Source organism: Aquarana catesbeiana, linkage group LG01, assembly GCF_042186555.1.
Source record: "Aquarana catesbeiana isolate 2022-GZ linkage group LG01, ASM4218655v1, whole genome shotgun sequence".
Taxonomy (NCBI): domain Eukaryota; kingdom Metazoa; phylum Chordata; class Amphibia; order Anura; family Ranidae; genus Aquarana; species Aquarana catesbeiana.
Window position 1 is genome coordinate 190,077,075 of NC_133324.1, and position 26,071 is coordinate 190,103,145.

General features: G+C 43.6%; 1 protein-coding gene across 2 annotated transcripts in view; it reads left to right on the forward strand.

The window, feature by feature from the left end:
• Positions 1–304: 304 nt before the first annotated feature.
• APC (APC regulator of WNT signaling pathway) overlaps positions 305–26,071 on the forward strand; it is a 215,289-nt gene continuing 189,522 nt past the window's right edge. Inside the window, exon 1 of one of the 2 annotated variants that reach the window (XM_073624614.1) lies at positions 305–400. The gene's annotated coding sequence lies outside the window, so the exon portion shown is untranslated. The remainder of the gene's footprint in view (positions 401–26,071) is intronic. The other variant, XM_073624616.1, reaches the window with a different exon arrangement.

Sequence of the window (26,071 nt, forward strand, 5' to 3'; positions counted from 1 at the left end):
ACCAATACTTTTACAAAGCCATTTATTCCGCACAAAGTAGATTTATAACCTTTGATTCCTTTGGTCTCCTCGATCGGCTCATTATATAAGCTAGCATGGACAGGCCCCGCCCAGACGTCCCTAGCTCTGTGAGCGGCGCTGATATCTGGTGGGCGTGTCCACACACAGCACACCTGAGCTCAGGCAGCGGTCTCTTCAGAGATAGTAGGCGTGTCCAGGCTTCTGTATAGGACTTGTGAGAGGGAATGTCTATTGGCGAGCCCTCGGCGACGTCGAAAACAGGGCGGGGTCTTCGAACTCCTCCAATCTGAATGTTGCGCCTGCGCAGTACGGGCCGTTGTGTCTCTCAGACAAGATGGCGGCGGAGCTGTGTGAGGGTTGGAGGAATAAATAAAAGAAGGTAAGTGAGGAAAGGTGTGAGGGGGTGACCAGAGAGCGGGGTTACCTGTGTAGAGGACGGGTCCAGGTGTTCCTCAGCACAGGGGGCATTGAGCTGATTGTATACAAGTTGTTGTCCCAGTGCTGAGAGGAGATGTATGGAGTGTGTGTAGGGGCACCAGGGGGGCTCCACTAGGGGCCAGGAGCATGGGTAGTATGGGGGGGCTGGGAGCAGGCGCAGTATGAGGAGTGAGGACAGGACTCTGTACCTGGGCAACATATTGGGATCGGATACAGCTGTGGGGTAGTCTGAGTGTGTGCTGTAGGTGGCGCTAAGTGCAGGATGGGGCAGTGCGTTGTGGGTGGCACTGGGTGCAAGCAGTGCGCTGTAGGTGGCGCAGGCTGTGAACTGTGGGTGACACTGGGCGCTGTAGGTGGCGCAAGCTGCGCTATGGATGGTGCTAGAAGCTGTAGGTGGCACTGGGCGCAAGCTGTGCATTATAGGTGGCACAGGCTACGCGCTGTGGGTGGCGCTGGACGCTGTAAGTGCCACAGGCTGTACACTGGGTGGCGTTGGATGCTGTAGGTGGCGCAGGCTGTGGGTGACGCTGGACGCAAGTTGTGCACTGTAGGTGGTGTAGGCTGTGGGTAGTGTTGGATGCTGTAGGTGGCACAGGCTGTGGGCGGTGTTGGATGCTGTGGGTGGCGCTGGGCGCCAGATGTGTGCTGTAGCCGAGGCAGGCTGTGCGCAGTGGGTGGCACTGGATGCTGTAGGTGGTGCAGGCTGTGGGTGGCATTGGATGCTGTGGGTGGCGCAGGCTGTGGGTGATGATGGGCGCAAGCTGTGGGTTATGCAGGATGCTGTAAGTGGCGCAGACTGTGCGCTATGGGTGGTGCTGGATGCTGTAGATAGCACGGGCTGTACATTGTGGGTGGTGTTGGATGCTGTAGGTGGCGCAAGCTGTGCACTGTGGGTGACGCTGGGCGCAAGCTGTGGGGTGGCGCCGGATGCTGTAGGTGACACTGGATGCAGGCAGTGTGTTGGGCTGATTTGTGAAGCTGGTATGGAGAAGATCAATGTATTATAATGTACGCTGAGTGCAGTGATTGGCAGTTGCGTGAAGAATTTGGAATTTATCCGTCTCATAGATCGGAGTCCCTGATTTCCATATTTATTATTATTATTTATACAGCATTTATATAGCACAGTTTGAACAGTTCATACGCAATAGGGAAACAAAATGGTTTCAATACAAGAGGATTAGGAGGTCCTTGCTCATGGAGCTTACAGTCTAAAAGATGTCAGTGCTGGACGCAATCTTAGATTTCCAATACTGCCTATTACTTGTGAATTGCTGCTTATGTGATGCCATTTTATTGAGAAATTTTGTACGTGTAATTTAAATTTTTTTTTTTTTAAAATATTATTTGGTTTTAGCCTTGGTTCACACCTATGTGTTGCAGAAACGCATTGCAGTCCATTCAACATGACTTCCCTATGGCTCTAGTTAACATCTGTGAATTTTGAGCTTTTTTTTAGATTGCACTTTGCATGTAATAGACTTGCACCATAAACGCAAGAGTTTTTGATGCGTTTCCCTTTTGTTTTGCTATTTTGCATTTGAAATGTGTTATTATTTGGATCGTGTGTGTGTATGTGTGTGTATATATATGTGTGTATATATATATATTAAGCACATTCACTTGTGTATGTATTCTATGCAAACGCGGTATACTATATGTATTATTTATACATGTGTGTGTGTATATATAAAGATATATCTATCTCTCTCGCTCTATATGTCTAGTTTATTTATAGGTTTTGCACATTCTGCACGTATTTTGTAGTTGTAAGAGTGCTTCACAATTTTTTTCATATTTAGATATTTTTTTGTGGTAGCAGATGTTAGTAAACCTTTAGTGCACTTTGATAGTTGGTATGTTTTCGGTGTGAGTAGTGTGGGGTCATATATATTATAATTTTTAGTTTGTTGGAGAGCACAAGCTACTGTAACCGATATCAATCACAGCATGCCTTGAATGTACTGTAATTGTTTTGGGAAACATTCCTTTTAATGGGTTTAGTTCCACTTTAACACAGGGGAAATGCATTTATCCTGAGTGTATGTGCATAGTTAGTGGTGTTGGACCAGGGATGTCGGTGGCAGATTGCTGGCACACATTTATGTAGGGATCATTGTGTGATTTCATGTTACATCTGTCACTGCCTGCAATATTTCTGTTGTGTGAGAAATGTAGTGAAAATCCTTATTTAGGTTTACATGGTTGCTGTAATGCAGACAAAGGTTTTATTGGAGAGTCGGGTATTCATTCTACTACTCGTGAGCCTTCTTGGAAAAAAAAAAAATTGAATCCATGCATGGATGATTGCGAACAATCCATTCCTCACTGTTTTACTCAAAGTTTGAATCTCAGGGAAACCACAAAGTTGAAATTCATATGTAAAATATTTCACCTGCCCAGAAATAACAAACCATGGTTTTATTTCTCTTCCTTCCAATTTTTATCATTTCTGATTATCCAGTTTCTTATAATTTCTGCACTACTTCTACTTGTTTGTAGCCGTCAAAAGTCAGGTGATTTGAAAGGCTGCAAAACTGAAACGGGAGGCAATATGGGACTGTTCACACAGTGCACACTGCATCAATGTAGATCACCACTAAGGAACATAGAGAACAGTTGGTTTCTATATGCCCCATTTGCACTGCACTGGGAAGTGCGGTGAGCTGCGGTAGAATGCAGACATGTAGCATTTTATCACAGTGCACTAGAAGGTACCACATGTTGCTGCAGTGCACCGCGCTGCTGTGTGGAGACGTGAATGAAGTTTCACTTTGTGACACTGTAAAAAATAAAAAAGGTAAACCTTGGGATGCGGTGAAGCGTCCATCATGCATCGCACTGACAGCATTACTAATACTTGGCTGTGCACTGTGGTAGAAGGGTGTTAATAATCAAGAGAGCTGAACAGTATTCAGGCCTGTGCCGATAGGTTTTCTTCATTTGGGAACCACTTCACTCCCCATACAGATCTTTGGAACTGCAATAGCAGCTTGTTGCTGGTCACCTGCATTTGCATTGATGATTTCAGCTCCCAAACCTCTGTTTTGCACTTTTCTTTGTCTAGCTTCACAACTTGCTGCACATTTTCCATGCATTAACCACTTAAGGACCAGCCTCGTTTTGTATTTTAGGTGTTTACATGTTTAAAACAGTTTTTTTTGCTAGAAAATTACTTAGAACCCCCAAACATTATATATTGTTTTTTTTTCTAACACCCTAGAGAATAAAATGGCGGTCATTGCAATACTTTTTTTTGCACCGTATTTGCGCAGCGGTCTTATAAGCGCACTTTTTTTGGAAAAAATTCACTTTTTTGAATAAAAAAATAAGATAACAGTAAAGTTAGCCCAATTTTTTTTTTTTATATTGTGAAATATAATGTTACGCCAAGTAAATTGATACCCAACATGTCACGCTTCAAAATTGCGCCCGCTCGTGGAATAGCGTCAAACTTTTAGCCTTAAAAATCTCCATAGGCGACGTTTAAAAAATTCTACAGGTTGCATGTTTTGTGCTACAGAGGAGGTCTAGGGCTAGAATTATTGCTCTTGCTCTACCGGTCACGGCGATACCTCACATGTGTGGTTTGACCACTGTTTTCATATGCGGGCGCTACTCACGTATGCGTTCGCTTCTGCGTGCGAGCTCGTCGGGACAGTGCGCTTTAAAATTTTTTATTTTTTTTTTTTTATTTTTGCACTGTTTAAAAAAAAAAAAAAAAAAAAAAATTTGGATCACTTTTATTCCTATTACAAGGAATGTAAACATCCCTTGTAATAGAAAAAAGCATGGCAGGTCCTCCTAAATATGAGATCTGGGGTCAAAAAGTCCTCAGATCTCATATTTAGACTAAAAAAAAAAAAAAAAAAAAAAAAAGTTTTAAAAAAATGACACAAAAAGAATTGATCCTTTAAGAGAGGTGGGCGGAGCCGATGTAATGACGTCGCTCCGGCCGTCCTATGGTATAGAGACGGGTGGGCGCCATCTTGGCCTCACTCGTCTCTATACCCAGGCACAGAAAGGACCCGATCGCCTCCGCCGCTACCGACGGCTCCGGTAAGTGGCGGGAGGGGGGGTGGCACCTCTCCCGCCGCCGGTAACGGTGATCTCTCGGCAAACCCGCCGCAGAGACCACCGTTATCGTGTACAGAAACGCCGGCCACAAAGATGGATACCTGGGTTGTGGCAGCAGCTGCTGCCGTTACCGAGGTATCCATCTTTAAAGTGACGATGTATATATACAGTGGCCGGTCGTTAAGTGGTTAATGTGCACTGAATTAGACGAACAATTCAAAACAATCAGTGACGTAATAGGGGGGTCGGTGCTACCAGGTGACATCACCAGTTGGCCCCCACCCCTTATCTATTTAAGAACTGTCAAATGGCGGAGCAGGCATTCGGCAGTTAGCCTTGCGGGCGGAGAGTTTTTCTCCCTTCGCCTTTCAGGACAGCACCTTGGAGAGAGCGTAGCTCCACCTCTTCACAGGAAACATTACGTGACAACGCCCCTTTAGATTCAGCTGCTTCCACCATGCCACCAGTTTTAGTGTTTCCTCTGCCATGGTGGAAGCACTGCTGGGTAACAAGAGGGGCTTCCCTCCGTGGTGGGGGTCAGTGGCAGTACCTTCAGTGCTTGATTTCCATACCAGCCCAGCACCCCCCAGTACGAGAGGAGGGGGGTTGCTCCGGTGCCCGTTCCTCCTCTGGCTCATAGGAGTAATGGTCCGTCGGCTGTCATCTGCCCCAGGTGCTTGGGGGGGCCGCGTGTGCACTCAGGCTGAGCGTCCATGCTAGGTCTCTGCATATCGGCGCTGAGTCCCGGATGGCGGGTGATGTAATTTCCGGAGGCGGAGACTTCGGGGGGGCATAGCAGCACATGGTTACGGCTGCTAAAACGCAGGAGGAAGGGGTGGGTCATCTGGCCGGGGCTTCCTTCCGCTCCTCATTTTTTCATTACAAACCTTCCGAGGGATCAGGAGAAAGCCCTGGCTATGACGTCTCTCCTGAGAGAACTGATGCAGCAGGGTGCTATTTCCCAAGTCCCGAAGGACCATAAGGGGAAGGGTTTTTACTCCTACATTTTTTTTTTTTGATCAAGAAACCATCATGGAAAGTTTCTGTGGTTCAGAATCTTCAATTTGAGAATCTATAAAGTACAAAAAGTTCTGGATGGACACGATTTTCTGGAATAGAATAAGGAATCTTCCTCCCCACAAAAGAAGGTGGAAAAAATGCAGATAGCTATGAGAACATTTCAAACCAACACAGAGGTTTCAATAAGGGAAGCCATGTCAGTTCTAGGCCAATTGACAGCAGCAATCCCTTCATTGCAGTGGGCCAGGCTTCATGCTCGACATCTGCAGTCAGACATTCTACTGAATTGGACACACCAGGAGCCTCTGGAAAAGAAGTTCAAAATAGGAACAAAGTCAAAAAGATCACTTTGATGGTGGAGAGATCAGAGGAACACCTCAAAAAGACTCCCCTGGGCTTTTCCGGTAACTCTGAGATTAACGACCAGATGCGAGCGCGTGGTGGTGGGGAGCTCACCTCGAGGAACAGACAACACAGGGCGTATGGTCCAAGCCAGAGGCAAGAAGGTCCTCAAATTGGAGGGAGTTAAAGGCTATCCATCTAGAGCCTGCTGGAAAGAATAGGAGGCTTAAAGGAACAGCACGTCCAGGTGTTATTGGGCAACATGATGGTGGTATTATACTTAACAAAGCAGGGGGGCACAAGGAGCAAGAGCCTGATGGAACTAGCTCATCAAATCCTGAGAAGGGCAGAGGACAATTTGGCCTTGCTGTCCGCAGTCGATCTGAAAGGCACGGAAAACACCTTAGCAGACCTTCTCAGGAGGAAAGTAAGGGAAGCGGAATGGTCATTAAACCAAGAGTTATTCTAGTCGATCACCGAAAGTCGGGGCCTTCTTCAGGTGGACCTCTTTGCAAACTAAATAAATGTAAAAACATCTGCCACCTTCTCTCTCCAGAGACAGTATCAAGCACTCGGTATGGATGCATTTGCGCACAAATGGAACTTCACCCTGTCTTACGCTTTCCCACCGTTTCAGTTAATACCAAGAGTGTTGGCAAAGTTCAGAGCACACAGATCTGATCCTGATTGCTCCATATTGGCCAAAGAGACCTTGGTTCTCAACCCTAATTAATCCAATCAGGGAGGACCTTCTGGGTCAAGGTCAGATTCTTCATCTAGATCCAATCTAACCGCCTGGTTTCTGAGGAAGAAATTCTAAGGAAAGGGGGACTATCAGAAAAAACTTATCAACACCCTACTAGCAAGTAGGAAGAAGGTCACCAGGGCTATTTACTGTATTTATTGGCGTATAACACTCACTTTTTCACCATGAAACTTGGGTGCAAGTAGCGTGTGCGTGTTATACGCCAATACTTCAATTTCAGCTGCCTCGGAGGCAACAGGGGGGGCGGGACGAGTGCCGTCAGATTACATACAGTGAGAATCTCCTGTTTACTTGGCGGCCTCTGTAATAGGAAGTCAATAGATGGCAATGAATGGCGAGGCTGCTGCATTGATGGCAATGGCGAGGCTGCATTGATGTGGACTAATAAGGCTGCATTGATGGCACTTGTGAGGCTGCAGGTGGGCATTAATCAGGCTGCATTGATGGCAATGGTGAGGCTGCAGATGGGCACTGACCCTTATTTTGCTTCAAAGTTCCTCATTTAAAATGTAAGTTTTTTTTTTTTCCCTGAAACTTCCCTCTTAAAATGAATGTGCGTGTTATATAACGATAAATACGGGTACTTCAAAGTCTGGAAGTGTTACAATTCCTGGTGTTCCAGCAAGACTTTTAATTTCGTTAGCACCGTTTGTTTTATAATTTTTCCAGGAAGGAATGGAGAAAAGTTTAACAGGAAGTACTCTCAAGACGCAGGTAGCTGCATTATCATTTTTTTTCTGGAAAACAACTTGTCAAGGGAACCCTTGATAGTCAAATTTTTTTTTAAGGCTATGGCAAAAAGGAGGCCTAGGCCTCTTATTAGTTTTTCCAAGTGGGATTTATCTTTGGTTCTTGGTTTCGCTCTCTCCAAGCCCCCTGCCCGCAGACCCCCACAACCTCTGTCCAGGGTTGTCCGGAAGAGGCCCTTGTCCCCTATCAACAGCGCATGTTGAGGTTGGCCTTGGGTCTGAACTTTTGCGATGTTGGAGAGTTCTGTCAAACCGAACCGGGGTGGTGGTGGTGGTGGGGGGTGTTTGGCCCAACTCTATTCAGCTGTAAATTTTGCATTTTGCCCCGAGTCCGGCTGGCTACACTTTCTGCAATGTGACTGTACAATCATTGCACAATCTCAGTAGTATGTGAACCTTTCTGAATAAACCAGTTAAGTAGACACTTGTGTTTCAAAGTTGTCAGTAGATCTGAAGGAGATTGTACTATCCCATTGTAATGTGTGTTCCTAGCTGAAATTAGGACGGGCATAAACCACAAATAGTTTGGTTATCTGGTTTAGGATGAATGTAAACAATTTTAGGGGCCATTCACATCAGTTGCTGATTTTTAATGCAGTGGTTGTTGTGCGGAGGTGCCGTCCGCTGTGATCACAGCACTGTTCAAGTGTATTGAAGTGTCAAACAGACATTTTCGTAAAGTTCAGTTGGCCGGTGCATTGCCATGTACTTCTTTTTTTCAGTGCACACTGCCCGCACAGCATTGCAAAGCAGTGGTGTGAACCCCGGCACACAGGAGATAAGACATTTTGCCTTTTCATGCGGTGGGACTGCGTTGAAATAGCTGCCCAATGCCCTCACATATCATCTGGAGGAAATCCACTCTTATACCTTCACCACTATCTAATTTATATTTGCTGGTTCCTTTAATACCTCCATAGTGATATCTTTTCTTTGCCTGATCTTGTCAGTTGGATCAATACATGTTTATAGTAACTGTTCTCTCAATATGTCTTTTAATACCCCTTTTATGAAAAACTTTTAACCAACCAAACACAGTTTAAAGTAGAACTCCCTCCTCATTGGCTTACCTCTAAATAGGCTATCCCCATTTCAGTCCATCATGAACGCTGCTGCCAGGCTCATCCACCTCACAAACTGTTCAGTGTCTGCTATACCCCTCTGCCAATCCTTCCATTGGCTGCCACTCAGCCAACAAATTAAATTCAAGATACTAACTATAACTTACAAAGCCATCCACAACCTGGCCCCCAGCCACATCACTTACCTAGTCTCAAAATATCAACCTAATTGTTCTCTTCACTCCTCCCAAGACCTTCTTTCAAACTCCCTTGTCATCCCATGCTCGCCTTCAGGACTTCTCCAGAGCCTCTCGCATCCTCTGGAATGCTCTACCCCAATCTGTCCGACTTTCTCCTACTTTGTCCACTTTCAGACGATCCCTGAAAACTCATCTCTTCAGAGAAGCCTATCTGTCCCCCACCTAACAACTGTACATTTATCTTCTCCAGCACATCGCCCACAGTTATTACCTCTTGTATCTCTTGACCTTCCCTCTTAGATTGTAAGCTCTAAGCAGCAGGGCCCTCTGATTCCTACTGTATTAAAGTGTATTGTATTTGTACTGTCTACCCTCAAGTTATAAAGCGCTACGTAAACTGTTGGCGCTATATAAATCCTGTATAATAATAACGAGGAATTTTTTTTTTTTTTTTTTCATTTTGGATAGAGTATTGGAAGGTTATAACCCCTACAAGGGGGTCTAATCCTTCTCCACTCTATCCAAAACTAAAGAAAATGTTTTGCCTTCAGTTATATTTTAAACCAAAGAAATAAAATACTTTGCATGTTTTTCCAGTGTTATTTATCTAAACAGATCACATCCTGCCCATAACGATTTTTTGAAAGTTTTTTTTTTTTTGTTATGGAAAATACTAGTAATAAATTAATTGCAGTAATATCTGGAAAGTGCTTGTAGCTCGTACGGTGTTAAAGGGCAGTTGTTGTGTGTGGTTTTTTTTTTTTTTGGACACTGAGGGAAGAAGAGGTGAGGGGATAGTTGTAGTTAAAGCGGAGTTCCACTCTGTTTTGTGTTTTATCAAAAGTCAGCCGCTACAAAAAGTGTAGCGGCTGACTTTTAATAAATACGCACTCACCTGTCCCACGATGCAGTTGCCCGAGCACTTGGTTCTCTCGGCTTCACAGCCGGGTGTGCACTGCACATGCGCGAGTAGGGCTGAGCTTCCTAAATGGCCGGGCAATCTTCTGGGACCTGTGACTTGTCCCAGAAGATTGCAGGGAGGGGAGAGGAGAACTTCCACTCGAGTCACCTAGGCGGCCTGATCCGGAAGTGGGTGCCTGTTAAAACTGGGTAACCCCCCCCCCCCCCCCCCAAAAAAAAAAAATTTACATGCCCAAAGGGGCATGTGAGGGGTCCTTAAGGTGGAAGTTCCAATTTTTGGTGGAGCGCTGCTTTAAAGTGTTGATGCTGTATTATTCATCAGAATAATTAAATGCATACATTTTTGTTAAAACATGACAGTGAAGTGTGAAGAATGTATGAAAAGTTGAATGAACATCAAACACCTTCAGGAGGAAGATAAATGCGTGTCAGAATTTTCAGACAGATCTGTAGCTGTTGAGAGGTCAGGTAGCAGAGAACACTGAATCAGAACAGAAAAGACCACATAGATACACCCACTGTCAGGAGAGAAGACATTTTTCAAGTATCAAAGAGAAATGTGAACAGAGACCGCTAATAGATCTGACGGAGCTAAAAGACACTTTTGTGACTCATGAAAGATTAATAAATAAGCCTAAAAACTTTTCTGTGGTGGCAGTGCTGTTCGGAAGTCTCCCCAGAGGGGTCACATGCAGTAATGAGAAGCTGACAGAAGTTCTAAAGCATCTCTACAATCTAACACTACAATCAAAAGTTGGACTTTAATGCCAAGGGTTTTTTAGGCTGTAAAACTTTGTGAAATCGGCTTTCTATCTCTTATGTGTATTTGCACTTTGTACTTGTATTCATAATCAAACGTACATAGGTGAAAGTCACTATAAAATTAACCACTTTAAGACCGTGCCTCTTTTTTAGATGCGGTGTTTACAAGTTAAAAACAGTTTTTTTCGCTAGAAAATTACTTAGAACCCCCAAACATTATACATTTTTTTTTTTCCTAACATCCTAGAGAATAAAATGGCGGTCGTTGCAATACTTTCTGTCACACCGTATTTGCCCAGTGGTCTTACAAGCGCACTTCTATTTTTTTTTTTTTTTGAATTAAAGAATAAGACAACAGTAAGGTTAGCCCAATTTTTTTATATTGTGAAAGATAATGTCACGCCGAGTAAATTGATACCCAACATGTCACACTTCAAAATTGTGCCCGCTACTGGAATGGCGACAAACTTTTACCCTTAAAAATCTCCATAGACGACATTTAAAAAATTCTACCGGTTGCATGTTTTGCGTTAGAGGAGTCTAGGGCTAGAATTATTGCTCTCGCTCTACTGATCGTGGCGATACCTCACATGTGTGGTTTGAACACCTTTTTCATATGCGTTCGCTTCTGCACGCAAGCTCGGCGGGACGGGGCGCGTTTTTTTAAATTTTTTTTTTTTCTTATTTATTTTATCTTTTACTTTTTTATTTTTACACTGTTTAAACAAAAAAAAAGTGTCACTTTTTTATTCCTATTACAAGGAATGTAAACATCCCTTGTAATAGAAAAAAAGCATGACAGGGCCTCTTAAATATGAGATCTGGGGTCAAAAAGACCTCAGATCTCATATTTACAGTAAAATGCAATAAAAAAATAAAAAAAAAATAAAAAATTGTCATTTAAAAAAATAAATAAATTGGCCCTTTTAATAGCTATGGGCGGAAGTGATGTTTTGACGTCGCTTCTGCCCTGCAGTGTCATGGAGACAGGTGGGGGTCATCTTCCCCTCACTCGTCTCCATGTCAGCCCAGGGGACAGACGCGGTTGCTGCCGACGGCTCCGGTAAGCGGCGGAGGGCACCGGCTCTCTCCCGCCTCAGATAAAAGTAATCTCGTGGCGAATCCGCTGCAGTGACCACTTTTATCTTGTACCGGACCGCCGGCCAAACACGGGGATACCGGAGTTATGGCAGCTAGCTGTTGCCATTACAACAATATCCGTCCCCAAAGTTGGGATGTACATCGGCGTGCAGCGGTCCGGAAGTGGTTAAAGAAGTTGTAAAGGCAGAGTTTTTTTTTTTTTTTTTTATCTTAATGCATTCTTTGCATTAAGATAAAAAAACCTTCTGTGTGTAGCAGCCTCCACAGCTCCCCCGCACCCCCCAAATTACCTACCTGAGCTCCTTCTCTTTCTAGCAATGTCCACGATCCCCTCAGCCATCCAGTACACACCTCCTGATTGGCTGAGACAGAGCAGCAGTGCTATTTGCTCCTGCGGCTTTCAATCAAAGTCAGTCAGCCAATTGGGGGAGAGAGGGGGCGGGGCCAGGTCAGGGCTTTGTGTCTGAATGGATACACAGAGCTATGACTCGGCTTGGGTGACAACTTGTAGCAAGCTGCTGGCTGAGGGGCACTCAAAGGAGGGAGGGGCTCGGAGCGGCAAAGAGGGACCCGAGAAGAGGAGGATTGGGGCTGCTCTGTGCAAAACTAACTGCACAGAGGAGGCAAGTATAACATGTTTTTTAAAAAAAAAGTACCTGAAAGCACCAAAATGGTGTAAACTAGGCTAATTGAGAGACATTTTTTATATGCTTTCATACTGTGATTTAAAAAAAAAAAAAAAAAAAAGTTTTCAACTGCATATGGTGTGAACAAGCCCTGACATTACATGTCTATTCTGCAATAAAAAGCTGCCTGCTTGCAGTTTTTTAATACTTAAAGCAGAACTTCACCCAAAAGGGGAAGTTCTGCTTGTTTGCACCCCCTTCACTGCAACATTTTATACTTTTTTTGGGGGGGGGAGGGGCGGAGCAGGTACCTGGTTTTGACAGGTACCTGTTCCGACTTTGGTCACTTCACTTCTATGCAGAAGTTTGTCCCCCATCTTTCCCCCCGCAGCCTTCTGGGACACCTCACAGGTCCCAGAAGACTGCGGGACCATTCACAATGCACAGGGCAGCTCGCGCATGCTTATTAGGAAACCCGCTGTGAAGCCAGAAGGCTTCACTGCCGGCTTCCCTTACCTAAGATGCCTGCACCTGAAACCTATTTGAAGAATCGGTTTGGGTGAGCACATCGCTGGATCCCTGTACAGGTAAGTGTCCTTATATTAAAAGTCAGCAGCTACAATATTTGTAGCTTCTGACTTATTTTTTGGGGGAGAATGGATCTCTTTAACCACTTCAGCCCTGGAGGATTTTAACCCCTTCCTGACCAGAGCACTTTTTGCGATTCGGCATTGCGTCAATTGTATTTGATCACCTCTGCGGTTTTTATTTTTTGCGATATAAACAAAAATAATAGCGCCAATTTTGAAAAAAACGCATTATTTTTTACTTTTTGCTATAATATCCACAAAAAATATATACTGTATTTATTGGTGTATAACACTCACTTTTTCACCATGAAAATCCAGTGCAAATAGCATGTGCGTGTTATACGCCAATACTTCAATTTCAGCTGCCTCGGAGGCAAGGGGGGGGGGGGGACGAGTGCCATCAGATTACATACAGTGAGAATCTCCTGTTTACTTGGCGGCCTCTGTAATAGGAAGTCAATAGATGGCAATGGCGAGGCTGCTGTGCATTGATGGCAATGGTGAGGCTGTATTGATGTTGACTAATAAGGCTGCATTGATGGCAATGGCGAGGCTGCAGATGGGCACTGACCCTTATTTTGCTTCAAAGTTCCTTATTTAAAATTTAAATTTTTTCCTGAAACTTCCCTCTTAAAATGAATGTGCGTGTTATACGCCTGTGCATGTTATATGCCGATTAAATACGGTAATTTTTTTTTCCTCAGTTTAGGCCGATACATATTCTTCTACATATTTTTGGTAAAAAAAATAGCAATAAGCGTTTATTGATTGGTTTGCACAAACGTTATAGCGTCTACAGTATAGGGGATAATTTTATGGCATTTTTATTGATATTTTTTTTTTTTTTTATTAGTAATGGCGGCGATCAGCCATTTATTATTATTATTATTATTATTATTATTATTATTATTATTATTATTATTATTATTATTATTTATTTATTTATTTTTTTTTTTCGTGATTGCGACATGGCCGGCACATCAGACAATTTTGACACATTTTTTGGACCATTGGCATTAATACAGCGATCAATGTTAAAAAATTGCATTGATTACTGTAAACATGTCACTGGCAGTGAAGGGGTTAACCACTAGGTGGCACTGTAGGGGTTAAGTGTGTCCTAGGGAGTGATTCTAACTGTGGGGGGGGGAGGAGCTGTGTGTGACACATCACTGATCACCGCTCCCGATTTACAGGGAGCGGTGATCACTGTCAGCGTCTTTAGGCAGAACGGGGAGATGCTTGTTTACATTAGCATCTCCCCATTGTTCCTCACCGTGAGACGATCGTGGGACATCGAGTCCGCGGGACCCGCGATCACGGAGCTCCCATCGGGCGCGCGTGCGCCCGCAAGCTGCCTCTTAAAGGGCAACGTGCAGGTACGTTAATCTGCCTGTATGTGCCCTTCTGCCGCATCTGCGTGAGGCGGTTGGAAAGCGGTTAAAGAGGTTGTAAACCCCGAGGTGAAAAAAAGCAAACCTGTAAGGCCCCTTTCACACTGGGGCGGTTTGCAGGCGTTATTGCGCTAAAAATAGCGCCTGCAAACCGCCCCTAAACAGCCTCCGCTGTTTGTTCAGTGTGAAAGCCCGAGGGCTTTCACACTGAAGCGGTGCGCTGGTGGGAGAAGAAAAAATCTCCTGTCAGCTGCATCTTTGGAGCGGTGAAGGAGCGGTGTATTCACCGCTCCTAAACCACTCCTGCCCATTGAAATCAATGGGACAGCGCGGCTATACCGCAGTAATACCGCGGCTATAGCCGCGCTATACGAGGGGTTTTAACCCTTTTTCGGCCGCCAGCGGGGGGTTAAAACCGCACCGCTAGCGGCCGAATACCGCGGTAAAACAGCGCTAAAAATAGCGCTGTTTTACCGCCGACGCCCCCTACCGCCCCAGTGTGAAAGGGGCCTAAGGCTCCATGTACACGGGATGTTTTTCCAACCTCTCCTGAACGATTTAACTTGACAGATAGTAACTGATGTTTAAAACGTTTAACATGCCGCGTTTAGCAGGATTTTAGCGGTTTTAGAAGCGTTCAAAAAAAAAAGAAAAGATTTCTTTTTTTCAAATAGCCGAAAATGGAAAATGCCTGTAAACTAAACGTGAGTTAGGCCTCATGCACACGAGACGCTGTTAAACTCGTGTTCAGAGGCAGTTGGACACTTTTTTTCAACTGCCCCTGAACCCATTCAATGTTATCCTATGTGTCCATGTACACATTCTCGTTTTTTGGCGTTTTTAGGCAGTTGCGTTTTGACCTCGTTTTTCCAGAAGCAAAAAAATGGGTTCAGATGCAAAAGTTTTCCACGTTTCAGACGCTAAACGCCGGTACCGCGTGTAAAGTGTCTTTTACAACCTGACTTTGGGCCCCATATCTTGGGGCCACTTGGTGCTGTTGGTATGCAAACACAGTGGAACTAGCACTACAACATATCCAAAATTGGGGTTCCTATCACAAAGTGGCCCCACGATATGGGGCCCCAAAGTCGGGTCACAAAATGTCATTCTCTGCTGCAGAAAAGTGCTTGACATTTTGCAACCCAACTTTGGGGCCCCATATCCCGGGGCCACTTAGTGCTAGGAACCAAATTTGGATTGTTGTAGTGCTAGTTCCTCTGTGTTAGCACACCAAATTTGGGGTTCCTAGCACCAAGTGGCCCCGAGATACGGGGCCCCAAAGTTGGGTCGCAAAATGTCATTCTCTGCTCTGCAAACGCTTCTAGACGCAAATGCAGCAGGCAAACGCGGCAAAACGGGCGTTTCTAAATGCTGGTTTCAGTTTTTAAAAACATGTGTTCAGCAGAGTTTGCATCGGCGTCTCGTGCGCATGAGGCCTTACCGCTTTTACAGGCTGTTACAGGCATTTGGCGTTTCAAATGCCTCTGAACACTTTTTTTTTATTTTTGCGTTCCTAAAAAAGCTTCTAAAATCAACTGCCTAAATGACTATAAACGACCCTGTGTACATGGACAGATAAGATAACATAAAGGAGAGTTCAGGGGCAGCTGAAAAAACGAACTGCTCCCAAATGTCCGTTTACCAGCAGCACTGCAGTAGGGTGTTTTCATTTTTCCAAAGATGTGATTTTCATATGACTTTGCTTATGCCCCGAGTCTCAGTGATGTAAAAGATATATATGCCAAATTTCAAGAAGATTGAATAATATTTAGGGGTTGCACACATTGATCACTTTTATCAAAGCAAAGACTGTGGGCTTCCCTTGATAAGATGTCATATACAACAATGCTGGATGAAGAAAGTCCCATTCAAGGCTTTCTAGAAGAATGAGTGAAAATGGTTAACTACATCCAAAATGTCCTAAAAGATGGAAGTCATCCAAGAGAAGACTACAAAGAGTTATTACAACTCTCACTCCTGTACCTAGGAGTTTGGTCTAAAAACGACTTCAGTTTCAGGATCCCAGGGGCACTGCAACAAGCAAGGTGGATGACAAAGGCAATATATGCACTTAAAATTGTCCTCTTCACTAAACAGTTGAATATTCCTCAAAGACAATTGGAAGGAATGAAACGGGTTGCACATTTTGTCAGCATGTTCCTGCTTTCAGCCAACCATACACAGTGCAATTTTTTTTTCTTCGGTTCCCCCCATCAAAACAGACAATGTTGACAGGGGAATCCCTCCTACCAAGTCATTGTATTCTTCCCCTTGCCAGGAGAAGACAGTGATTATTACTGGTGGCTATAACAGCTGCTATCGATAATCGCATGTAAGATCCAGCAGGCTGGTTGCACCCAAGTTCGACTTGGCGCATTCAGCCTGCCTATACATGGTCCGAATTAGGGCTGAAACGATTAACCTAGAAAATTGATAATGATCGATAATGAAAATCGTTGTCAACGGTTTTAATTATCGATTAGTTGGTCTAACAGCATGCACCTTCCTCCCTGCCAGTCCCGCCTCGCCTTCTTCCCAGTGTTAGAATCCCGTGTACAAGCCGGTGGCGCCGCTGAATTCTAATGAGAATACAGCTGCGCTCATGTGACCAGGCACGTCCGCCTCTCTCCTCCTTGCTGACGGCAGCCCGTCTCGTGTTTCCCCCCCCCCTGATATTCTCAGGGAGAGAGATATGCACCTGCAATATAAGGTAGTGGCTATTACAATACAGTACTCCGTGTACTTTCATTTCTGTGATGACAAGTGCCCCATCATAAGTATTTCTGGGGGGAGGGGGGAATGGTGCCCCATCATAAGTATTTCGGGGGGGATAGTGCCCCATCATTGGTGTTCTGGGGGGGGGGGGAATAGTGCCTCATTGGTGTTCCTGGGGGGGGGGGGGGGATAGTGTGTCATTGGTGTTCCTGGGGGAGGGGGATAGTTCCCCATTGGTTTTCCTGGGGGGGGGGGGGAGTGGGGAATGGCGCCCCATTGGTTTTCCTGGGGGGGTGGAATAGTGCCCCATCATTGGTGTTCCCGGGAGGAATAGCGCTGCCCCATCATTTTCATTATTACTTTTAAAAAAAAGTAATACGCAATTTTTTTAATGATTTTATCTGAATCATTGAAACAATAATCGGACTAATCGATTATGAAAATAATTGTTAGTTGCAATCTTGACCAGTTCCTGCTGAACTGGCCGACATTCGAAATGTCAATGGCTGGCCTGAGTTTCATGTTCTTTCCAAGTAGTCATTCACTGGTGGGTCAGGAGGTTGTGTTTTTTTTTTTTTTTTAATAGACTACTAAACTGCAGGTTAGAGGACTTCCTGGGATCTCTCACCTTGGTGTTTAATGATCTGATGGAATTTCTCTTCTGTCAGAGCATTTGCTGTATAAAACAAAAAGAGAGGAAAAGAAGTAGATGTGATGGTAATACTAAAAAGGGATATAACTACGTATCATTTTTGATGACTATATTTAGGAATTAATAGCATATCTGTTGGAAATAACATTTACTTTCTTCTATGGCAATCTTGTTACTTGTATAATCAGTTTGTACATTGTTGTTTCAGTGAGACCTTTTTGATGGTAGCTCAAGTGACAGCCTGCTAATTAAATGGCCATACTCATTGTTAGAACCTTGAGAACTGGACGGGGTTCATGAAACCTTCTTCCAAGTGAGTTACGAGTGCCAGTAAGTGAAAAGAAAGAAGTGAAGGGGGAAAAAGCCCCTTCTGTTCTCCATCAACTAATCAGCTTGTGCTATTTGTCATTTGCATGAAAAAGTATCGCTGTACATGAATGTTTTTTTTTTTCTTTAGAGCTAAATCGGCCTCTACCGAGTTATATTAAAGGACGAGATGTTAAAGGTTTTCACTTGGCTCTGAATGAGAACAAACCAGCCTACAGTCGTATCCAAACTGGTGACCTGTTTTGGAACACAGAATTGGATCCTTTGCCTACCATGTCACCTCTTCTTTGTAGGGTCTATGTCCACTCTGTTTTTGTATTTTCTGTTTCTCTGAGGTCAATGCGTATTTCCTTTTTTTTTTTTTTTTTTTTTTTTTTTTTTTATTACATACGTTTTATATTTTTAGCTATCTGTTAGTTGGCTTGAAGCCCAACTCTGGCAATTATCCACTTCAAACCATCCAACATTTCTCATAGCCCTTTTATATGTTCCTTGTTATGAAGACCTTTCTGCCAGCTGTGCTTCTGACTTCCCACCACATCAGAGAGGCGTTTTTATGGCAGACCTCAGTTCAGGTGTTTGGCTCTGCCCCTTCCTTGTATTTTCCCGGCCGCAGTGTCGTCACAGGGTGTGCTTCATGAATGGCAAAGCACAAAGGGGGCAGAGGCAAAATACTTCAACTGATGTGTGTCATAGATATGTCTCTCTGATGTGATGGGGACCCCCAAAGTTCAGCAGTAGCTGTACCTTCTGAGGTGACCTAGTGGAGGGTTTTTGCTTCTCAGCTAGTTAAAGTATGTAAACCCAGCATTTTATATTCCAGATATATGTCTGCTGTACTATGCAATTGTATGAGAAAGTGTATGTGATCACTTATTCAAAAGGCAATAAAAGGTATTTTAAATGTTTTTTATATCTATGCACAAAATGCTATGCCTTTCATTTTTCTATTTTAAACGTAATGGGTTGTATTACAAGGTGTTCATTTAAAACCACTTGCCGACCCTCCCTATAGCAGTTTTATTGCTACAGGGCTGCTGCGCAAAATCACGTGTGTGTGTGTGTAATAAATATAAATATATATATATATATATATATATATATATATATATATATATATATATATATATATATATATATATATATATATAATACATACATATACATACACATACACACACACACACATATACACACACAGCCGACTTACTCCCATGGTGATTCTTCACAGCAGGTCCTGAAGTTCCTCCGGCACCCACTGATCGTTTGTTACAGAGGCAGACCGGCGATCGCAGTTCTGCCAGTAGGGAAGGCATTGACCTATGCCTTTCTCTAGTAAAGGCACCTCCCCCACAGTAGTAAAACACCAGCTAGGCACACATTTAGCACATTGATCTCCCCTGTTTTTAACCCCTTCCCAGCCAGTGACTCATTAGTACAGTGACCGTGCATATTTTTAGCACTGATCACTGTATTCCTGTCATTGGTCCCCAAAAAGTGTCAGTGTCCAACTTGTCCGCCGCAATATCGTAGTCCCACTATAAGTTGCTGATCGCCGCCAATAGTATTAGAACAAAAGAATTCCATAAAAATATCCCTTTTGCACAAACTAATCGATATACGCTTATTGAGATTTCTTTTTTACCAAACATGTAGCAGAATACATATTGGCCTAAATTGATGAAGACTTTTTTTTTTTTTTTATTGAATTTCTTTTATAGCAGAAAGTAAAAAATCTATATATATATTTTTCAAAATTGTCAGTTTTTTTTTTTGTTTATAGCGCAAAAAATAAAAAACGCAGAGGTGATCAAATACCACCAAAAGAAAGCTCTATTTTTGGGGAAAAAAAGCATGACCGTTTAGGTAAACTAATGCAGTGCAAAAGATGACCTGGTCAGGAAGGGGGGTAAATCTTCCAGAGCTGAGCTTGCCATTTTCATAATGGCAAGGAACATATAAAGGGCTATGAGATTGAAACACTTCAAATAGTAGGACATTGAATGTGCAGGGAGTTTTTTTTTTTTTTTTTTTTTTTGTGGTATTATTTACAATTAAAGATAATTAAAACATTTGTTCTGTTTTTACTGCAGTCTAGGGCTTATTTGGGAGATTTCTTCTTTCTTCCTGTACAGCTGGCAACATTGCCACCAAGACAGGAAATGAGGGAAAATTTGCAACAGAGACTGTTCTCAAAATAGCCTGGGCTATTTTGCTTTGCAGTACCAGGGACACCCACCCCTTCCACCTGCTTCCTCCATTTATAGAACTCCTACTACAAAGTTTTGTGAATAGAGAATGGGCAGATGAATGACAGGAGTCAAATTCTCCAGTCACAGAACACTTTGAATTCTAGGAAAGAATACGAGTTCTATGAATAGAGAAGGCAGGAGGTAGGTGTGGGTGGTAGGCAAAACTCTACTAGCAGCGTCTGATATTAACCCCTGTAGTGCCAGAAGAGCAAATGTCAATGGTCCCAAAAATGTGACAGAAGTATCCGATCCGTCCACCACAATGTTGCAGTACCGCTAAAAATCAAGATCACCCCCCATTACTAGTTTAAAATAAAAAAAAAGCCATACATCTTTCCCATAGTTTGTAGACACTATAACGTTTGTGCAAAACCAATCAATATATGCTTATTGCGATTTTTTTTTTTTTTTTTTTTTTTTTTTTTTTGCCAAAATTATGTAGAATATTTATTGGCCTAAACTGATGAAGAAATTGTGTTTTTTAAAAACATTTTTGGTGAAGATTTTATTATAGCATAAAATAAAAATATATTGGGTTTTTTTTTCAAAATTGTCACTTATTTTTTGTTTATAGTGCAAAAAATTAAAAACCGCAGAGATGATCAAATACCACCAAAAGAAAGCTCCATTTGTGGGGAAAAAAAGGACGCAAATTTCGCTTGGGTACAGCATTGCATGACCGCGCAATTGCCAGTTAAAGCAACGCAGTGCCAAATTGTAAGAAGTGCTCTGGTCAGGAAGGGGGTAAAATCTTCAGAGGCTGAAGTGGTTATTGTAGGGGCTCATGCACATGACTGTATCTAACTGTACAGTGTATTTCCCGGCCAGGGTCCCCACTAGTGGTGAGTACAGCTACCTTTTGAACTCACTGTATGCAATTACATGCTTGTATATGTGCGTATACATACGCACACAAATTCCTACATCAAGACTTGAATGCCCTTGACATATGTGTTTATTCATCTACTTAAATATGAACTTTAGTCAGAATATTAAGTCTTGCTAGATCACTTCACTTCAGGCTGGCCCCTTTTGCAGGTATAGGTATGTAAAACATTAAACATAAATGATTATATTGTTTTTAAAATCCAGTAATACACGGTTTCGCCCTGCTCTGCACATGCTTAGTTGCTCTCTTTTTCGGTACTGTGCTGAAAATGTAGAGGCCAATCTGCTGACAACCTAAAGATTTACTGCTGGGGCTCTGGGCTTCAGCAAAATGGAGGCCTCCAGCAGTTATTGTTGCGTACAGCCATTGACTTCTATAGGCAGCTATAAGCTGCACCTGTGAGCTCCCCGGTAGGCAAATATGCCATGTATTTATACTATATGGTTAGGTACGTTCATGTGGATAAGCCCAAAGCAAGAGGTGTGTGTGTGTCTTTGTTTGCTTTTTTCTAGAAAAACATAAATTGTTAATGTTGACGTGGCATTTTTTATTTTTTCACTGAATAAAATTTTTTTTTAAAAAACTGTTCAGTTCTAAACTGATAAATGTTAGTGTCCCTGTCAATCGCTGTAAAAAATATCCAAATGAAGGTCTCCTGTAAGACCCCTTTCACACTGGGGCACTTTTCAGGCGTTTTAGTGCTAAAAATAGCGCCTGTAAAGCACCTCTCATGCCATCCCAGTGTGAAAGCCCGAGTGCTTTCACACTGGAGTGGTGCGCTTGCAGGCCAGGAAAAAAAGTCCTGCAAGCAGCATCTTTGGGGCTACTGTCAATCGCTGTAAAAAATATCCAAATGAAGGTCTCCTTCGGCAACGCCGCAACACGGGTACTTTTAGCCCTTCGGCCGCTAGTGGGGGTTAAAAGCACCCCGCTAGCGGCCGAAAAGCGATGCTATAACAGCGGTAAAGCGCCGCTAACACCGGCCCCTCCCCAGTGTGAAAGTACCCCAAGAGAAAACTGTAATATTCTCTCTCTGGCAGCCTGTCTTTCTTACCGTTGCTCCTTTTCATCACTGCAGCCTCCACTGTGTTCATCAGCATTAAACATTGTGTGAGTGTAGTTCCATCCTCCAGCATTTAGGACACAAGTCACAGTAGTAACAAAAGTCAAGAGGGTGCAGCCACAACACGTGGTGGGAAACACAGGCATGTGACGTTCTGTAGATGTTGAAGAGTCTGGTGAAGGCTACCACATTGGAACAGAGTGAAGGTGGGAGACCTTTGGCCACCAGAGAAGTGAAACTGCCACTGCCAATAGGAATTTTTTTTTTTCCAGTGACTGACAGGGTCAAATTAAAGTAACCAGTCATAGGTCAGACATTTGTCAGAGGATTTATAACTTCTTGGAGCTGGCATTTTAAAAGGGAACAAGAACTTGCGTAAAATCTTGTGTAAAAATCGCATCTCTAGTTCCTTTTAATGGGCATGTCTTTCCACCGTAAGTTGATGTTAGGCTCAGATGTTTGATGTATGCCTGTCATTGGGGGACACTACACCACCTTATTCTTACTGCAGAGAAGCCATAAATTCATGCAAATAAGCGTCTGATGAACAGGGTGACGAAAGTAGGGCATGATAGTGCTGCAGAACAGCATGGTGCAGATTTCCCAGGTAGTCATTATTTGCATTACTTTGTTTTTAGGAACAATTATTTTCATGTAAAATGTATTGTGTATGATCCTCTATAAAGGGAATGTGAAGTGTTTTTGAAAATATTTTCTTAGTTTTTTTTTTGTTCAGAAATAAAAACCAATTTTCTGTCCCTTAAAGCAGAACTCTGGGGGGAAAAACTTTTTTCCATGTCCTTGTTGCTGATCTGCTACCTTCACTGACTATGCCATCCATTTTCTTCTGAGCTCTGTAGTTCCTCTGTAGTAGCCTGCTGATTGTGAAGAGAAAAACATTACTGCCCAGTGATATCCTGTTTGCAAGACCGCTGGCTGCTATTCCTCCTGTATCCTCAGCCAGCGGTCTTGTCACCTCCCCCTATTTCTCAAAAAGCAAGCAGGGGCTTCTATTTTTGTCTCTGCTTGCTATAGTGGGCGGAGGGGTCTCGCAGTCCCTGGTCTGTGCTGCCCATGGAGATGGTTTCCTCTCCTCCCCGCCAGCACCGCCCCCAATCCGCCCGCCATCTCTCACTGCAGAGCGGGGATCATTACTAGTCATCAGCAAGATGACAGAGCAGAGATCTTGGGCTCTGACAGATCTTGTATCCGAAACACTGCTCCCCGTAATGTTCCTCCTCCTGGGCCGAAATTGGACCAGTGTGCTACCAATCACCATGCCGACCCAGGAGGCGGGACGATACAGCGATCAGTGTTTCATATTCATATTTGTCACAGCCCGAGATCTCCGCTCTGTCATCTGGCTGACTAGTAATGATCCCTGCTCTGCACGTATGGGCACAGACGAGACTGCACTTTAGGGAGTCTCCAAGTAAGACATTCAGGTGAGACAGTGAGCCCAAATCATATAAAAAGGAAACGGTGCTGTGTATTCCATACACTGTAGTGGAGAGACACAACACAGTTCTCGGCAACATAAGCGAGTAAAAGTGAAAGTGTTTCTGCCTTACAAACATTAAGTTTAACAATTTAAACGTATGAATATGCGTAAGGTCTAGGCGTGTTATAGGTGTGATCGTATAGTTTAGTCCAATCAGCATTCATATCTTCTTGGTAGCAAGGGGACAGTTACATGGGTGGTTACATCATGTGACTGGCAAAAAAAAAAAACGTTTCAGCAGTATCTGGTCAGTTCAGACTGGTTTTGGTACGACAGCCTATTTTGAGCGGCTTTCTGGGTTCTTATCAGTAGTTTTTGTCGTCACAAATCCAATAGTTTTGATTTCCCAGGAATTGAAACAAAATTAAAAAAAAAAATCACCTAGGGAAAGTAAGAAAAAGTGCATTACCAATTCTTAAAATCCTTAAAGTGATTGTGTTTGTGATTGTGTGTGTGTGTGTGTGTGTGTGTGTATAATAAATATATATATACTCACTCAACATTTTCAGACCCCTATAATTCTACTCAAACTTGTGGGCTCTGAGACCACACAGCTGATAGCACTGATATCAAAGTTTTTTTTGTGATTTCTTTACGTTAGAGGTTTCCACCATTATTGTTATTGTTGTTATTTTTTTTTCTCTCATGCCGACATGATGTAAAGCAGAATGTCCCGACTCTTTCTTTGGTGCGGCTGGGAATGTTCTCACATACACCGTACAAGCACTGATTGCTGTTAGAAAGATCTCAAAGCTGTGGGAGGAGGAATATTTCTAATACTGAATTACAGCAGAGTACATTGTGTATAATATATAATGGGCATGTGTCTACAGTTCAGTAATGATTACATAAAGCAAGCAAGTAAGGGCAATATGTTTATCTCCTGTTGTGGCTGAAGGGGGAGAGCACCAACATGCTTTGCATTCATAAGACTGTAACCTACCTATCCTGCTGTTACTGGGTGGCTGCAGAATGAGGAGCGTTATTTATGTTGAAGTGGGCTTGTTCACATTTAACATGTACAGGCCTAGTGTTCTCTCCCACATTCACTGCAATTCTCAAATTATGATGGGAAGTGTAGTTTGATTATAGATATAGGGGTGGGTTATTCCCGCGCTATTAAGTATGGAAGCGGCTAGGAGTGGAAAAGCTGCATGCACCGATAAAGGTAAACACCTGACCTTTTGGATAGATATGTAAATGGGTGGTGCTGCGCTAATCCTAAATGCAAGAACCAATGTGGCTTAAGTAATGAGCATCGTTTTTGTCATTTGAGATAATAAATAATAAAAGATATTAAGTAAAGCACAATAGTGGTATTAATATGACTAATGTAGTGACTAAAAAACAGTGGTACATACAATATAAATAACAGCTTAGATCCTGACAGAAATAAATAATCACTAATCGCGGCCGTTTACCATGTGATCGCTCCGTCAAATGACGGAGCGATCACATGTAAACAAACCGGCGTCATGTCATGACGCCGGTTCCTCCCTCCCCTCTGTGTACCGATCGGTACAGAGGGGGAGGAGCGGGGGAGGGATCGGATGGTAGCAGCGTTGTGGGCTGCATCTGTAGTGCCCACAACGCTGCTCTGTGACAAATACAGTCACATTCAGCCATCCATCCCTCCATGCTCAGCCATCCCTCCATACTATAATACCCCACAATACTCTGCACTACTCCGCAACACCCCACAATACCCCACAATACCCCACAATGCTCTGCAATACTCTGCACTACTCCGCAATACCCCGCACTACTCTGCAACACCCCACAATACTCTGCACTACTCCGCAACACCCCACAATGCTCTGCAATACTCTGCACTACTCCGCAATACCCCGCACTACTCTGCAACACCCCACAATACCCCGCACTACTCTGCAATACCCCACAATACCCCGCACTACTCTGCAACACCCCACAATACCCCGCACTACTCTGCAACACCCCACAATACCCCACAATACTCCAACACCCCACAATTCCCCGCAATACCCCACAATTCCCCGCAATACCCCACAATAACCAGCAACACCCCACAATAACCAGCAACACCCCACAATAACCAGCAATACCCCACAATACTCCGCAACACCACACAATACCCTGCAATACTCCGCAACACCCCGCAATACTCTGCAATACCCCACAATAGCCCGCAACACCCCACAATACTCTTCAATACCCTGCAATACTCTGTACTACTCCGCAACACCCTGCAATACTCTGCAACACCCTGCAATGCCCAGCCATACCCAGTCATACCCAGTCATACTCGGCGATACCCTGCCATGCCCTGCCATGCGCAACCATACCCTGCCATGCGCAGCCATGCTCAGCCATGCTCGGCCATATTTAGCTGTACTCGGCCCCTGTATGTGGCCAGGCTGTGGAAGTCTCACACATGTGGTATCGCCGTACTCAGGAGGAGTAGGTGAATCTATTTCGGGGGGTCATTTTTGCTATGTACATGCTATGTGTTCGAAATATTGTATAAATGGACAACTTTGTGTTAAAAAAAAAAATGTGTTTTAACCACTTCCCGCCAGCTGGCCATCATACGACGTCCTTGACTTTGTGCGGGGATATCTGAAT